Source organism: Anomaloglossus baeobatrachus, unplaced genomic scaffold (genome assembly GCF_048569485.1).
Source record: "Anomaloglossus baeobatrachus isolate aAnoBae1 unplaced genomic scaffold, aAnoBae1.hap1 Scaffold_545, whole genome shotgun sequence".
Classification (NCBI taxonomy): Eukaryota; Metazoa; Chordata; class Amphibia; order Anura; family Aromobatidae; genus Anomaloglossus; species Anomaloglossus baeobatrachus.
This window is the reverse complement of record NW_027444829.1, coordinates 113,245-130,056: the sequence shown is the minus strand read 5'-3', so window position 1 is coordinate 130,056 and position 16,812 is coordinate 113,245. Positions and strand designations below refer to the sequence as shown.

General features: G+C 50.1%; 6 non-coding genes and 3 pseudogenes across 6 annotated transcripts; all 9 read left to right on the top strand.

Annotated features, from left to right (window-relative positions):
- The first annotated feature begins 506 nt into the window (after positions 1-506).
- LOC142283655 (U2 spliceosomal RNA) lies at positions 507-697 on the top strand. The gene has a single exon (XR_012745270.1). It is a non-coding gene; the product is annotated as a U2 spliceosomal RNA (small nuclear RNA).
- Positions 698-2,084: 1,387 nt separating this feature from the next.
- Positions 2,085-2,275, top strand: LOC142283654 (U2 spliceosomal RNA). Its single transcript, XR_012745269.1, has one exon. It is a non-coding gene; the product is annotated as a U2 spliceosomal RNA (small nuclear RNA).
- A 1,387-nt stretch (positions 2,276-3,662) lies between these two features.
- LOC142283720 (U2 spliceosomal RNA) lies at positions 3,663-3,766 on the top strand (annotated as a pseudogene).
- Positions 3,767-9,196: 5,430 nt separating this feature from the next.
- Positions 9,197-9,401, top strand: LOC142283700 (U2 spliceosomal RNA; annotated as a pseudogene).
- A 1,387-nt stretch (positions 9,402-10,788) lies between these two features.
- Positions 10,789-10,979, top strand: LOC142283653 (U2 spliceosomal RNA). Its single transcript, XR_012745268.1, has one exon. It is a non-coding gene; the product is annotated as a U2 spliceosomal RNA (small nuclear RNA).
- A 1,387-nt stretch (positions 10,980-12,366) lies between these two features.
- LOC142283723 (U2 spliceosomal RNA) lies at positions 12,367-12,508 on the top strand (annotated as a pseudogene).
- A 697-nt stretch (positions 12,509-13,205) lies between these two features.
- Positions 13,206-13,400, top strand: LOC142283708 (U2 spliceosomal RNA). Its single transcript, XR_012745320.1, has one exon. It is a non-coding gene; the product is annotated as a U2 spliceosomal RNA (small nuclear RNA).
- A 1,387-nt stretch (positions 13,401-14,787) lies between these two features.
- On the top strand, positions 14,788-14,978 carry LOC142283651 (U2 spliceosomal RNA). Its single transcript, XR_012745266.1, has one exon. It is a non-coding gene; the product is annotated as a U2 spliceosomal RNA (small nuclear RNA).
- Positions 14,979-16,364: 1,386 nt separating this feature from the next.
- Positions 16,365-16,555, top strand: LOC142283650 (U2 spliceosomal RNA). Its single transcript, XR_012745265.1, has one exon. It is a non-coding gene; the product is annotated as a U2 spliceosomal RNA (small nuclear RNA).
- The last annotated feature ends 257 nt before the right edge of the window (positions 16,556-16,812 follow it).

The following is a 16,812-nucleotide window of genomic DNA, read 5'->3' as shown; positions in this document are numbered from 1 at the left end:
TGTTCTTTGGGTGGGAGGGTGGGCTAGTGGAAGGAGGGGGCAATCTCTTTTTTTCCCGGGTGGTAGGGGGATGACAGGAGAAGGGAAGCGGGTGGTGAGAAAGGTACAGAGGGCAGGGTTTGGGGGCTGGGAAGGAAAGGGAAAAGATTAGGGTTTGGGGATGATGAAAGGGCTTTCTACGGGTAAGGATGGCAAAGGGTGGCAGTGACGGAAAGTCAGGCAACCTGTCCTGTCCGTCTTTTTGTATCGTGAATTGGAAAGACTGCAAGGGGGAGGGGAGTTGCTTGCGCCCTAAAGGAGGAGTTATTCAGATTCATTGCAGTGGGCGGCGGCTGCAAAACGCACCATTCTTCTTGTTTTGGCTCTGCAAAGCAGCCTTTTCAAGGGTTGGCTTGGGTGACAAAATGTCTTGTGTAGGCGTGGGTTTGTCTCCCTCTCGCTCTCTCTCCCTAAGATGTGTCCGGCATAGGCCAGGGTGCCACTCGAGGCCCAAACCAATTCTGGTTATCGCTTCTCGGCCTTTTGGCTAAGATCAAGTGTAGTATCTGTTCTTATCAGTTTAATATCTGATACGTCCCCTATCTGGGGACCATATATTAAATGGATTTTTAGAACAGGGAGATGGAAAAAGAGCTTGCTCTGTCCACTCCACGCATTGACCTGGTATTGCAGTACCTCCAGGAACGGTGCACCCCTTCTTAACCCAGTTTCCAAAAGCAGAACTCAATTCACCTGATTCATATTAGCCCGATTTAATGAATTGGAAGAAAGCATACGTCTTCATATGCACCTCAATTTGGCCCATTCACTTTTCACACTTCCTCCTTTTGTTTTTTATCTTTCACACTTTTGACTTTCTTTATTCATCCAAATAGCAAACTCATCACCACTCAACCTGACCAACTCGGCTATGTCCCCGTGCTGCAGTTCTCTGTCTTATCTAGATCATTTGCAATTGAATGGAATAGATCCCTTTTGGACAAAGTGGATTCACCTGCTGCTGCAGTGACCACAGGTGTGATAACATCTAGAATTGGCATCTGGTGCGATCTCTCCGCTTCCACTCCAAAGAAAGTTACCTGTTTATTCCTATCATGCATTGGTTTTTGGGGTTTTCTTTGAGTAATGATGATCTCTTTAGTAGTCTGTTGGCGCCCTCTCCTGGAGGAATAGTTTGCTTGCTCTTGGACATTCTAAAAGAGAGGTCATGATAGACATTGAGCTTCTGAGCTCAATTGGGGACAGTCATGGGTGATGAATGTTTGCAACCTACTGCGAAGCCTCATACCGCAATATAAGGAACGTCAAATACTAAGAAAGGGCGGCCTATGAAAGAATTACTACTTTCAATAAGTACACTTAAACGGCTAATTGGGAATAGAAAAACTGTAAAAAGCCCTCTGAGAAAGCCCCCCTCTAACCTTTGATAGTAAGCTTTTCTGTAGTCTGCCTGTTGATGTATTTTCCGTTTGAACTGTGCACAACATGAAGAGACGGAACACTGGCGGCTTGTCACAATGCCCCCCGATGACATCACAATAGCGCTGCTGCCTAGAAAACAAGCTGCGCAGAAGAAGTTGTTCTTTGGGTGGGAGGGTGGGCTAGTGGAAGGAGGGGGCAATCTCTTTTTTTCCCGGGTGGTAGGGGGATGACAGGAGAAGGGAAGCGGGTGGTGAGAAAGGTACAGAGGGCAGGGTTTGGGGGCTGGGAAGGAAAGGGAAAAGATTAGGGTTTGGGGATGATGAAAGGGCTTTCTACGGGTAAGGATGGCAAAGGGTGGCAGTGACGGAAAGTCAGGCAACCTGTCCTGTCCGTCTTTTTGTATCGTGAATTGGAAAGACTGCAAGGGGGAGGGGAGTTGCTTGCGCCCTAAAGGAGGAGTTATTCAGATTCATTGCAGTGGGCGGCGGCTGCAAAACGCACCATTCTTCTTGTTTTGGCTCTGCAAAGCAGCCTTTTCAAGGGTTGGCTTGGGTGACAAAATGTCTTGTGTAGGCGTGGGTTTGTCTCCCTCTCGCTCTCTCTCCCTAAGATGTGTCCGGCATAGGCCAGGGTGCCACTCGAGGCCCAAACCAATTCTGGTTATCGCTTCTCGGCCTTTTGGCTAAGATCAAGTGTAGTATCTGTTCTTATCAGTTTAATATCTGATACGTCCCCTATCTGGGGACCATATATTAAATGGATTTTTAGAACAGGGAGATGGAAAAAGAGCTTGCTCTGTCCACTCCACGCATTGACCTGGTATTGCAGTACCTCCAGGAACGGTGCACCCCTTCTTAACCCAGTTTCCAAAAGCAGAACTCAATTCACCTGATTCATATTAGCCCGATTTAATGAATTGGAAGAAAGCATACGTCTTCATATGCACCTCAATTTGGCCCATTCACTTTTCACACTTCCTCCTTTTGTTTTTTATCTTTCACACTTTTGACTTTCTTTATTCATCCAAATAGCAAACTCATCACCACTCAACCTGACCAACTCGGCTATGTCCCCGTGCTGCAGTTCTCTGTCTTATCTAGATCATTTGCAATTGAATGGAATAGATCCCTTTTGGACAAAGTGGATTCACCTGCTGCTGCAGTGACCACAGGTGTGATAACATCTAGAATTGGCATCTGGTGCGATCTCTCCGCTTCCACTCCAAAGAAAGTTACCTGTTTATTCCTATCATGCATTGGTTTTTGGGGTTTTCTTTGAGTAATGATGATCTCTTTAGTAGTCTGTTGGCGCCCTCTCCTGGAGGAATAGTTTGCTTGCTCTTGGACATTCTAAAAGAGAGGTCATGATAGACATTGAGCTTCTGAGCTCAATTGGGGACAGTCATGGGTGATGAATGTTTGCAACCTACTGCGAAGCCTCATACCGCAATATAAGGAACGTCAAATACTAAGAAAGGGCGGCCTATGAAAGAATTACTACTTTCAATAAGTACACTTAAACGGCTAATTGGGAATAGAAAAACTGTAAAAAGCCCTCTGAGAAAGCCCCCCTCTAACCTTTGATAGTAAGCTTTTCTGTAGTCTGCCTGTTGATGTATTTTCCGTTTGAACTGTGCACAACATGAAGAGACGGAACACTGGCGGCTTGTCACAATGCCCCCCGATGACATCACAATAGCGCTGCTGCCTAGAAAACAAGCTGCGCAGAAGAAGTTGTTCTTTGGGTGGGAGGGTGGGCTAGTGGAAGGAGGGGGCAATCTCTTTTTTTCCCGGGTGGTAGGGGGATGACAGGAGAAGGGAAGCGGGTGGTGAGAAAGGTACAGAGGGCAGGGTTTGGGGGCTGGGAAGGAAAGGGAAAAGATTAGGGTTTGGGGATGATGAAAGGGCTTTCTACGGGTAAGGATGGCAAAGGGTGGCAGTGACGGAAAGTCAGGCAACCTGTCCTGTCCGTCTTTTTGTATCGTGAATTGGAAAGACTGCAAGGGGGAGGGGAGTTGCTTGCGCCCTAAAGGAGGAGTTATTCAGATTCATTGCAGTGGGCGGCGGCTGCAAAACGCACCATTCTTCTTGTTTTGGCTCTGCAAAGCAGCCTTTTCAAGGGTTGGCTTGGGTGACAAAATGTCTTGTGTAGGCGTGGGTTTGTCTCCCTCTCGCTCTCTCTCCCTAAGATGTGTCCGGCATAGGCCAGGGTGCCACTCGAGGCCCAAACCAATTCTGGTTATCGCTTCTCGGCCTTTTGGCTAAGATCAAGTGTAGTATCTGTTCTTATCAGAACAAACTGAGCTAGCTACACTTGACGAGATACGATCAGGGAGACAAGCTCCGAAGCCCAGCCGAGACCGAAAGAGGGAGATCGGACGGAAGAAGAGCTTGGCAGAAAGAAGCAAGAAGACGAAGGCTCGGAGAAGACTTGGGGAGACCAGAGGAACTTCGAGGAGGAACACAGCGGGAGAAGACACCCGGAGAAGAATCCAAGATCCAGCTCCGGGAACTCAAGCAGGAACCAGCCATGGCAAGCAAGCCAGAGAAGGCAGCCAAGAAGGCTCAGGACCCAGGGACCTCCAGGAAGGCTCATCCAGAGGCTTCTTCGGCCCAAGAGGCCCCTACCTCCGACGCCAGCCAGCCGGAGGGAGCCCGGACGCCGCCTGAAAAGGCTCCAACCCTGGAGCCTTGGATGCGGCAGACGGTCGCCCTGAAGCTGAAGGCGGTGGATGGTAGGTTGCCGGACATGTCCAGCGACGTGTTCTGCAAGAAGATGATTCTGGATCAGGGCTTCTCCAGGGCGGAAACCCTGAGTGTCCAGACCTTCATGACTGGCATTTTTCTGGTAACCTTTGCCACGGTGAATGCCTGCAGGAGATACTGGGAGGCGATGAACGCAGCGATGCCGGACTCCCCTTTTCATTCTTTTTTAGGATCCTGTCCTATACAGAGGGATGAGAAGAGGATCACGGTCTCCATGCGGAACCCGCACACCCCAGGAAGAGACATCTCCACGTTCCTGGGACGTCTCTGCACAGTGGTGAGGGAGCCATCCCACATCCTTAACGGCAACGGATTCTGGACGGGTAAGTGGTCAGTAACCGTTCGACTCCACAGGGAACCAGCATCCGAGGATGGTCTCCAGCACCTGCCCCCGACATTCTCTCTGGGAAACTCCTTTGGTCTCATCTACTACCCGGACATGCCACACAACTGCAGGAAATGTGGCGGGAAAGGGCATTCGATGAAGACCTGCAAGGAGGACGCCTGCAGGGTTTGCCGGGTGACAGGACACAGCTCCAAGGACTGCCCAAAGAAGAAGACTTGCAACCTATGTGGACAGGCGGACCACCTTTACAAGGACTGCCCACAGCGGGAGAAATCCTGGGCAAGGGTTGCCGCGGCGACCCAGTATCGGGTAGTCACAGCTTCGTCGACCAAGGCAGCTACGACCAAGGCCACAGAGGCCAAGGACAAGGCGGCCAAGAAGCCAGCGACCGTGGCTCCAGCCGATGCCCCAGCAGCCACGGAGTCCAGGGAAAAGAAGGGTAAGAAAACTGTTGCCCCCTCCCTGGCCCCCCCCCCCCGTCACCCCTGTCCAAACCCCTCCCCCCCCGGCCAACCCTACTGAGGATTCCACTACCTCCACCTCATTTCCCTACTCCTCAGTTGGTCTCCTCACCCCCCCCCCAAAGCCCACTCTCCCTCCCCAGACCATGAGAGCAGAGGGCCTCAGCACTCTTGCACTTTTCACCGAGGAGGATTTTCCAGCTCTTGTCTCCTCAGGTACAGGCCAAAGGAAAAGGAAGGTGGAAGATAGTCCTGTCGCAGAACCTTCCAAGCTGTTCATTGTGGACCCCAATCCACCCCAGGAAGAGGAGGATGGCCTCCTCCCAGAACCGGACGTGTTGGAGCAGATGGTGGAGTCCCTTGTGGCCGAAGAAGAAATGGAGGAGTCGGAAGCCACTGAGGCACCATCCCTGCTCGATCAGCTAGAAGAAGAGGGTCTGCTGGAGATACCCTTACCAGCAGGTGCCAAAGAGGAAGAACCGCCCGACCGGAGTGGTAACTAAGGCACACCGCCTGCTCTAACTTTCTCTTTCCTCCAATGACTGCTAACATTAACATCTTTTCCATTAATGTTAGGAGCATCAGAGACAAGTTCCGACGTCAGACAATTTTTGCGTTCCTTAACACTCAGTCTAGTGATGTATTTTTCCTGCAGGAATGCTCCCTTCCCTCCTCTAGGTCCTTCAACCATCTGGCCAGGGAGTGGACCCATGGCCCATCCTACTGGTCTGGCGGGGGCGACTGTAGGTCCGCGGGGGTCGCCGTGCTGATCAGGGGAAGCGCCTTCACATTGGACTCTGTTCAGGAAATCGTCTGCGGCAGGTTACTGCTCGTGGATGGCACCTGGGCGGGAGAACCTGTCAGGTTCATCAATGTGTATGCTTCTCCTGTGAAGAGCGATCGACTGGAGCTCCTCCAAGCCCTGCGCCCTCAGCTCGCTACCGCCAGGACGGTAGTGATGGCCGGGGATTTCAACTGCCCGATTGAGGAGGATGGACGCAGTTCTGGAACGGCTGCCAAGTTGGACGTCACATCCAAACTGCTCATTGAGATGGTGACCGAAGCCTCTCTTGTGGACGTTGTTGGCTCCATCGGACACGGATCCGTGAACTATTCATGGTGCCGATCCGATGGCTCGCTGCGTTCCAGGATTGACTTTGTGTTTACCTCTCGGGCGGTTGGGCGGAGTGGGCACTCGATGGTCCCCTGCTTCTTGTCTGACCACAGAGCCATTCACTTTCAAGGTGTGCTGGGCCATGGCTTCCCCATTGGCCCGGGCTCCTGGAAGCTGAACTGCTCTCTGCTGGAAAAGGGTGAGATTCTGGAGGAGCTTAGAGCTGCCTACTCCACGTGGCGGGCCTACAAGGCGGGCTTCCAGTCTGTTTCTGACTGGTGGGAATACGTTAAACTCGAGTTCCGTTTCTTCTTTCAGGCAAAGAGTCAACAACAGGCGTGTCTGAAGAGGAGGGACTTCAGGAGACTCCAGCGTGAGCTGCGTTCCCTGCAGGACCTTCTTCGATGCGGCTGGGACGTGAGAGAGGAGCTGGAGGAGACTAAGAGGAGCCTGAAAAGGCACTTCGAGGAGGAGTCCGAGCGAATTGTCTTCCGTTCCAAAGTGGAGAACCTGGAGAAGGGTGAGAAATGTAACTCGTTCTTTTTCAGGAAACTCCACGCCGGTCACACGCCCATGAATGAACTACGAGACGAGAGTGGAAGCATACGACGCGGGAAAGAGAATGTGATGAAGGTCGTCAGCGACTTCTACAGCGAACTCTACGCCCGCAAGACTACTGACCCCGAGGCCGCCGATAAGTTCCTGTCAGGTATCACTAACCATCTTGACCCTGCAGACGCGGCGGCCATGGACGTTCCTCTGACGGTGGACGAGCTGCTCTCGGCCGCCAAATCCTTTAGTTCTGGCAGGACACCGGGCAGTGACGGCCTCCCAGCAGAGCTCTATGTAGCGCTGGGAGACCTAATCTGTCCGGACCTGTTAGGGCTGTATGAGGAGATGGTGGTGGAGGGCAGAATGCCTCCATCTCTGAGGGAAGGAATGGTCACGATCCTGTACAAGCGTAAAGGAGAGAGGTGCGACCTGAAGAATTGGCGTCCCATCACCCTTCTGAATGTCGACTACAAGATCCTGGCCAAGACGATGGCAACGAGACTGAAGACGGTTATCGGACGGATCATCCACCCGGATCAGACCTGCGGCATCCCCGGACGTCGCATCGCAGACAGCCTGGCTCTCATGCGGGACACGGTCGAGTACATCAAAGCCCGCCGGGTGCACGCAGCCCTGATCTCGTTGGATCAGGAAAAGGCCTTCGACCGTGTTTCCCATGAGTTCCTGGGCAAAGCTCTGCACAGGTTAGGTTTGGGTAACATGTTTTGTTTGTATGTCCAACTAATGTATTTTGATATTCACAGCTCGGTGTTGGTAAACGGCTGGAAGACTGACCCCTTCCCGGTCCTCTCAGGGGTCAGACAAGGCTGTCCTCTGTCACCTCTTCTTTTTGTTTGTGTTATAGAACTCTTTGCAGAGGCTATCCGGCGGAATGGAGAGATCAGAGGGATCACCGCACCAGGACCAGAACGCTTCGAGGTCAAGTGCTCGCTCTACATGGACGACGTGACCGTCTTCTGCGCGGACCGGCGCTCAGTCGACACCCTCGTCCAGACCTGTGAGACCTTCGGACGGGCTTCGGGAGCCAAAGTCAACTGCGGGAAGTCGGAAGCCATGCTCTTCGGGGACTGGCAGCCGGCCTCTTCCGCCCCCTTCCCTTTCAGCATCCAGCCGGATTTCATCAAGGTTCTTGGAGTCTGGTTCGGGAAGGAAGGAGCAGCCCTCAAGTCCTGGGAGGAACGCTTGACCAAGATCACCCAACGGATCGGTCTGTGGAGCCTCAGACGCCTCACCTGTGAGGGCAAAGCACTGGTCCTGCGTAACGAGGTACTGCCCGTGCTGCAGTACACGGCCCAGGCCTGGCCCCCCCTTGCCACCGTGTGCAGGGCCATTACCAGGACGGTGTTTCGTTTTGTCTGGGGATCCAAGATGGACAGAGTAAAGCGGAGCATCATGTACAAGGATCCTCGCAAGGGTGGGAAGGGCGTACCCGATATCCCCACCCTCCTGCGATCCTCCTTCGTATGTGACTGCGTTCGCCGAACTCTGCGAGTCAAGAGAGGTTCCGCGGGTGGGTCCATGTCTCGCTTCTTCCTGCTCCCCCTTTGGAGACGGTTAGGCTGGGACAAGTGGGACAGCTCCTTCCCCTACAACTGGACGGCGCCATGGTTCTACGGAGACGTGGTTCGGTTTGTGAGGGAACACCAACTGGAGGGACTCAAGCCTGATTTGTGGAAGCCAAAGACTATCCACAAACTCATCAGAGCCAAGGACGAAATGGAGAACATTCCAGGACTTCATCACGACACACTGGAGACTGTTTGGACAAACGTGTCGTCGGCTGGATTGACCAACGGGCACAAGGACTTGTCATGGATGGCGATACAGGGCGGACTGCCCGTCCGGTCATTCATGCACGCCCGGAACCTGTGCAAAACCCGGTACTGCCCAAGGTGCCCCTTCGTGGAGGAAACATCGCTGCACGCCTTTTGGGACTGCCGTTTCGCACAGCGCCTGTTGGTTGCCCTGGAGGATGACCTGAGGAACTCCGTCCCCAGAGGGAGCCTATCGTACCATTCCGTACTTTATGGACTCTTCCCTGGGACTCACACCGTTGGAGCCATCCAGGAGGCTTGGCGCCTTATGAACTGCTTTAAGGACGCTATTTGGGTCGCCAGGAACCGGCTCATCTTGAAGAGGGAGAGGATGTCTATCCAGGATTGCCGCAGGCTGATCCACAGCCTGCTCAGAGACTATTCCATCATGGACAGTCCGGACGACAGCGCCGAGGAGGAGGTTTAGACCTCTTCCATGCCCCCTCCCTCCTTTTCCCGTTATGTGCGTCTTTCAATAAAGCTTCGGGCCTGTGACTTCCCCACCCTATCCCCCTTTTCCCCTACCCCCATCCCCCAATCGCCGGTTCGTCGTTATTTATTGTCTAACTTTTTCTTTCAGCTTGAGTGTTATGGATAAGCATAGGAGCGTGATGTATAGTTTAGTGCGTCGTACTCTATGGCTATGTAAGAAGGATTGTATATTTCTGTGTGTACGGGGCTGCGGCACTGTACACGGTTTGTTACCTTTTTGTGAGTAGTGCATGATAATAAAGATGCTGTTAAATCAAAAAATCTGTTCTTATCAGTTTAATATCTGATACGTCCCCTATCTGGGGACCATATATTAAATGGATTTTTAGAACAGGGAGATGGAAAAAGAGCTTGCTCTGTCCACTCCACGCATTGACCTGGTATTGCAGTACCTCCAGGAACGGTGCACCCCTTCTTAACCCAGTTTCCAAAAGCAGAACTCAATTCACCTGATTCATATTAGCCCGATTTAATGAATTGGAAGAAAGCATACGTCTTCATATGCACCTCAATTTGGCCCATTCACTTTTCACACTTCCTCCTTTTGTTTTTTATCTTTCACACTTTTGACTTTCTTTATTCATCCAAATAGCAAACTCATCACCACTCAACCTGACCAACTCGGCTATGTCCCCGTGCTGCAGTTCTCTGTCTTATCTAGATCATTTGCAATTGAATGGAATAGATCCCTTTTGGACAAAGTGGATTCACCTGCTGCTGCAGTGACCACAGGTGTGATAACATCTAGAATTGGCATCTGGTGCGATCTCTCCGCTTCCACTCCAAAGAAAGTTACCTGTTTATTCCTATCATGCATTGGTTTTTGGGGTTTTCTTTGAGTAATGATGATCTCTTTAGTAGTCTGTTGGCGCCCTCTCCTGGAGGAATAGTTTGCTTGCTCTTGGACATTCTAAAAGAGAGGTCATGATAGACATTGAGCTTCTGAGCTCAATTGGGGACAGTCATGGGTGATGAATGTTTGCAACCTACTGCGAAGCCTCATACCGCAATATAAGGAACGTCAAATACTAAGAAAGGGCGGCCTATGAAAGAATTACTACTTTCAATAAGTACACTTAAACGGCTAATTGGGAATAGAAAAACTGTAAAAAGCCCTCTGAGAAAGCCCCCCTCTAACCTTTGATAGTAAGCTTTTCTGTAGTCTGCCTGTTGATGTATTTTCCGTTTGAACTGTGCACAACATGAAGAGACGGAACACTGGCGGCTTGTCACAATGCCCCCCGATGACATCACAATAGCGCTGCTGCCTAGAAAACAAGCTGCGCAGAAGAAGTTGTTCTTTGGGTGGGAGGGTGGGCTAGTGGAAGGAGGGGGCAATCTCTTTTTTTCCCGGGTGGTAGGGGGATGACAGGAGAAGGGAAGCGGGTGGTGAGAAAGGTACAGAGGGCAGGGTTTGGGGGCTGGGAAGGAAAGGGAAAAGATTAGGGTTTGGGGATGATGAAAGGGCTTTCTACGGGTAAGGATGGCAAAGGGTGGCAGTGACGGAAAGTCAGGCAACCTGTCCTGTCCGTCTTTTTGTATCGTGAATTGGAAAGACTGCAAGGGGGAGGGGAGTTGCTTGCGCCCTAAAGGAGGAGTTATTCAGATTCATTGCAGTGGGCGGCGGCTGCAAAACGCACCATTCTTCTTGTTTTGGCTCTGCAAAGCAGCCTTTTCAAGGGTTGGCTTGGGTGACAAAATGTCTTGTGTAGGCGTGGGTTTGTCTCCCTCTCGCTCTCTCTCCCTAAGATGTGTCCGGCATAGGCCAGGGTGCCACTCGAGGCCCAAACCAATTCTGGTTATCGCTTCTCGGCCTTTTGGCTAAGATCAAGTGTAGTATCTGTTCTTATCAGTTTAATATCTGATACGTCCCCTATCTGGGGACCATATATTAAATGGATTTTTAGAACAGGGAGATGGAAAAAGAGCTTGCTCTGTCCACTCCACGCATTGACCTGGTATTGCAGTACCTCCAGGAACGGTGCACCCCTTCTTAACCCAGTTTCCAAAAGCAGAACTCAATTCACCTGATTCATATTAGCCCGATTTAATGAATTGGAAGAAAGCATACGTCTTCATATGCACCTCAATTTGGCCCATTCACTTTTCACACTTCCTCCTTTTGTTTTTTATCTTTCACACTTTTGACTTTCTTTATTCATCCAAATAGCAAACTCATCACCACTCAACCTGACCAACTCGGCTATGTCCCCGTGCTGCAGTTCTCTGTCTTATCTAGATCATTTGCAATTGAATGGAATAGATCCCTTTTGGACAAAGTGGATTCACCTGCTGCTGCAGTGACCACAGGTGTGATAACATCTAGAATTGGCATCTGGTGCGATCTCTCCGCTTCCACTCCAAAGAAAGTTACCTGTTTATTCCTATCATGCATTGGTTTTTGGGGTTTTCTTTGAGTAATGATGATCTCTTTAGTAGTCTGTTGGCGCCCTCTCCTGGAGGAATAGTTTGCTTGCTCTTGGACATTCTAAAAGAGAGGTCATGATAGACATTGAGCTTCTGAGCTCAATTGGGGACAGTCATGGGTGATGAATGTTTGCAACCTACTGCGAAGCCTCATACCGCAATATAAGGAACGTCAAATACTAAGAAAGGGCGGCCTATGAAAGAATTACTACTTTCAATAAGTACACTTAAACGGCTAATTGGGAATAGAAAAACTGTAAAAAGCCCTCTGAGAAAGCCCCCCTCTAACCTTTGATAGTAAGCTTTTCTGTAGTCTGCCTGTTGATGTATTTTCCGTTTGAACTGTGCACAACATGAAGAGACGGAACACTGGCGGCTTGTCACAATGCCCCCCGATGACATCACAATAGCGCTGCTGCCTAGAAAACAAGCTGCGCAGAAGAAGTTGTTCTTTGGGTGGGAGGGTGGGCTAGTGGAAGGAGGGGGCAATCTCTTTTTTTCCCGGGTGGTAGGGGGATGACAGGAGAAGGGAAGCGGGTGGTGAGAAAGGTACAGAGGGCAGGGTTTGGGGGCTGGGAAGGAAAGGGAAAAGATTAGGGTTTGGGGATGATGAAAGGGCTTTCTACGGGTAAGGATGGCAAAGGGTGGCAGTGACGGAAAGTCAGGCAACCTGTCCTGTCCGTCTTTTTGTATCGTGAATTGGAAAGACTGCAAGGGGGAGGGGAGTTGCTTGCGCCCTAAAGGAGGAGTTATTCAGATTCATTGCAGTGGGCGGCGGCTGCAAAACGCACCATTCTTCTTGTTTTGGCTCTGCAAAGCAGCCTTTTCAAGGGTTGGCTTGGGTGACAAAATGTCTTGTGTAGGCGTGGGTTTGTCTCCCTCTCGCTCTCTCTCCCTAAGATGTGTCCGGCATAGGCCAGGGTGCCACTCGAGGCCCAAACCAATTCTGGTTATCGCTTCTCGGCCTTTTGGCTAAGATCAAGTGTAGTATCGTTCGAAAAGGTGGTTTAAGGCTCCGGCCACCTTAGTACAATGATGCAATGCACACTGGAAGGTTGCGCTTGTTAGTACTTTGGGAGGATAGTATATCCATCTAGAGGAAACCATGGCCCTACCAGGATCGAGGCTATTAGACTGAGTAAGTGTGGGGGTTATGGTGCAATGTGCCCCAGGAATGGACACCCTGGAGGGAGTCTGAACTTGCTAGGTTGGGACCCTGGTAAGCCTCAGACTCTGTCGCACGCCGCGCCTTGCCTATTCATACTTTCCAAGCATATTGCCCTATCCCGGCCTTCTGGCTAAGAAGGGAAATTTTTATAATCCCGGTCGGAGGTCCGGTCAGCTTTGGGCTGAGAAACCAACACCCGGTTGGAGGTCCGGGTCAGCTTTGGCTGAGAAACCAACACCCGGTTGGAGGTCCGGTTAGCCTTGGGCTGAGAAACCAACACCCGGTTGGAGGTCCGGTCAGCCTTGGGCTGAGAAACCAACACCCGGTTGGAGGTCCGGTCAGCCTTGGGCTGAGAAACCAACACCGGTTGACGGTCCGGGCAGTCTTGGCTGCGAAATCAACGACTAGTAGCTCCCTACTCCACTTGGGTAAGATGCCTCGGTGGACGCTGGGAGCAACAACAAGGCTCAACCAGGCTTCGGCTTGGGGGAGCACCGAAGATCCCTGACCCTCGCTGTGGCCTTCTGGCTCGGAGGGACGGGGTTGATTTTTGGGGATCCTCTTCTCACGGAGGGGTCCACACGAATCCTAGCCTTTGCACTGTTTTTGGTGTGACTTCGGTCATGCATTTTTGCGATGCTTTGGAAAGCTTCATTAAATCAAAATCTGTTCTTATCAGTTTAATATCTGATACGTCCCCTATCTGGGGACCATATATTAAATGGATTTTTAGAACAGGGAGATGGAAAAAGAGCTTGCTCTGTCCACTCCACGCATTGACCTGGTATTGCAGTACCTCCAGGAACGGTGCACCCCTTCTTAACCCAGTTTCCAAAAGCAGAACTCAATTCACCTGATTCATATTAGCCCGATTTAATGAATTGGAAGAAAGCATACGTCTTCATATGCACCTCAATTTGGCCCATTCACTTTTCACACTTCCTCCTTTTGTTTTTTATCTTTCACACTTTTGACTTTCTTTATTCATCCAAATAGCAAACTCATCACCACTCAACCTGACCAACTCGGCTATGTCCCCGTGCTGCAGTTCTCTGTCTTATCTAGATCATTTGCAATTGAATGGAATAGATCCCTTTTGGACAAAGTGGATTCACCTGCTGCTGCAGTGACCACAGGTGTGATAACATCTAGAATTGGCATCTGGTGCGATCTCTCCGCTTCCACTCCAAAGAAAGTTACCTGTTTATTCCTATCATGCATTGGTTTTTGGGGTTTTCTTTGAGTAATGATGATCTCTTTAGTAGTCTGTTGGCGCCCTCTCCTGGAGGAATAGTTTGCTTGCTCTTGGACATTCTAAAAGAGAGGTCATGATAGACATTGAGCTTCTGAGCTCAATTGGGGACAGTCATGGGTGATGAATGTTTGCAACCTACTGCGAAGCCTCATACCGCAATATAAGGAACGTCAAATACTAAGAAAGGGCGGCCTATGAAAGAATTACTACTTTCAATAAGTACACTTAAACGGCTAATTGGGAATAGAAAAACTGTAAAAAGCCCTCTGAGAAAGCCCCCCTCTAACCTTTGATAGTAAGCTTTTCTGTAGTCTGCCTGTTGATGTATTTTCCGTTTGAACTGTGCACAACATGAAGAGACGGAACACTGGCGGCTTGTCACAATGCCCCCCGATGACATCACAATAGCGCTGCTGCCTAGAAAACAAGCTGCGCAGAAGAAGTTGTTCTTTGGGTGGGAGGGTGGGCTAGTGGAAGGAGGGGGCAATCTCTTTTTTTCCCGGGTGGTAGGGGGATGACAGGAGAAGGGAAGCGGGTGGTGAGAAAGGTACAGAGGGCAGGGTTTGGGGGCTGGGAAGGAAAGGGAAAAGATTAGGGTTTGGGGATGATGAAAGGGCTTTCTACGGGTAAGGATGGCAAAGGGTGGCAGTGACGGAAAGTCAGGCAACCTGTCCTGTCCGTCTTTTTGTATCGTGAATTGGAAAGACTGCAAGGGGGAGGGGAGTTGCTTGCGCCCTAAAGGAGGAGTTATTCAGATTCATTGCAGTGGGCGGCGGCTGCAAAACGCACCATTCTTCTTGTTTTGGCTCTGCAAAGCAGCCTTTTCAAGGGTTGGCTTGGGTGACAAAATGTCTTGTGTAGGCGTGGGTTTGTCTCCCTCTCGCTCTCTCTCCCTAAGATGTGTCCGGCATAGGCCAGGGTGCCACTCGAGGCCCAAACCAATTCTGGTTATCGCTTCTCGGCCTTTTGGCTAAGATCAAGTGTAGTATCTGTTCTTATCAGTTTAATATCTGATACGTCCCCTATCTGGGGACCATATATTAAATGGATTTTTAGAACAGGGAGATGGAAAAAGAGCTTGCTCTGTCCACTCCACGCATTGACCTGGTATTGCAGTACCTCCAGGAACGGTGCACCCCTTCTTAACCCAGTTTCCAAAGCAGAACTCAATTCACCTGATTCATATTAGCCCGATTTAATGAATTGGAAGAAAGCATACGTCTTCATATGCACCTCAATTTGGCCCATTCACTTTTCACACTTCCTCCTTTTGTTTTTTATCTTTCACACTTTTGACTTTCTTTATTCATCCAAATAGCAAACTCATCACCACTCAACCTGACCAACTCGGCTATGTCCCCGTGCTGCAGTTCTCTGTCTTATCTAGATCATTTGCAATTGAATGGAATAGATCCCTTTTGGACAAAGTGGATTCACCTGCTGCTGCAGTGACCACAGGTGTGATAACATCTAGAATTGGCATCTGGTGCGATCTCTCCGCTTCCACTCCAAAGAAAGTTACCTGTTTATTCCTATCATGCATTGGTTTTTGGGGTTTTCTTTGAGTAATGATGATCTCTTTAGTAGTCTGTTGGCGCCCTCTCCTGGAGGAATAGTTTGCTTGCTCTTGGACATTCTAAAAGAGAGGTCATGATAGACATTGAGCTTCTGAGCTCAATTGGGGACAGTCATGGGTGATGAATGTTTGCAACCTACTGCGAAGCCTCATACCGCAATATAAGGAACGTCAAATACTAAGAAAGGGCGGCCTATGAAAGAATTACTACTTTCAATAAGTACACTTAAACGGCTAATTGGGAATAGAAAAACTGTAAAAAGCCCTCTGAGAAAGCCCCCCTCTAACCTTTGATAGTAAGCTTTTCTGTAGTCTGCCTGTTGATGTATTTTCCGTTTGAACTGTGCACAACATGAAGAGATGGAACACTGGCGGCTTGTCACAATGCCCCCCGATGACATCACAATAGCGCTGCTGCCTAGAAAACAAGCTGCGCAGAAGAAGTTGTTCTTTGGGTGGGAGGGTGGGCTAGTGGAAGGAGGGGGCAATCTCTTTTTTTCCCGGGTGGTAGGGGGATGACAGGAGAAGGGAAGCGGGTGGTGAGAAAGGTACAGAGGGCAGGGTTTGGGGGCTGGGAAGGAAAGGGAAAAGATTAGGGTTTGGGGATGATGAAAGGGCTTTCTACGGGTAAGGATGGCAAAGGGTGGCAGTGACGGAAAGTCAGGCAACCTGTCCTGTCCGTCTTTTTGTATCGTGAATTGGAAAGACTGCAAGGGGGAGGGGAGTTGCTTGCGCCCTAAAGGAGGAGTTATTCAGATTCATTGCAGTGGGCGGCGGCTGCAAAACGCACCATTCTTCTTGTTTTGGCTCTGCAAAGCAGCCTTTTCAAGGGTTGGCTTGGGTGACAAAATGTCTTGTGTAGGCGTGGGTTTGTCTCCCTCTCGCTCTCTCTCCCTAAGATGTGTCCGGCATAGGCCAGGGTGCCACTCGAGGCCCAAACCAATTCTGGTTATCGCTTCTCGGCCTTTTGGCTAAGATCAAGTGTAGTATCTGTTCTTATCAGTTTAATATCTGATACGTCCCCTATCTGGGGACCATATATTAAATGGATTTTTAGAACAGGGAGATGGAAAAAGAGCTTGCTCTGTCCACTCCACGCATTGACCTGGTATTGCAGTACCTCCAGGAACGGTGCACCCCTTCTTAACCCAGTTTCCAAAAGCAGAACTCAATTCACCTGATTCATATTAGCCCGATTTAATGAATTGGAAGAAAGCATACGTCTTCATATGCACCTCAATTTGGCCCATTCACTTTTCACACTTCCTCCTTTTGTTTTTTATCTTTCACACTTTTGACTTTCTTTATTCATCCAAATAGCAAACTCATCACCACTCAACCTGACCAACTCGGCTATGTCCCCGTGCTGCAGTTCTCTGTCTTATCTAGATCATTTGCA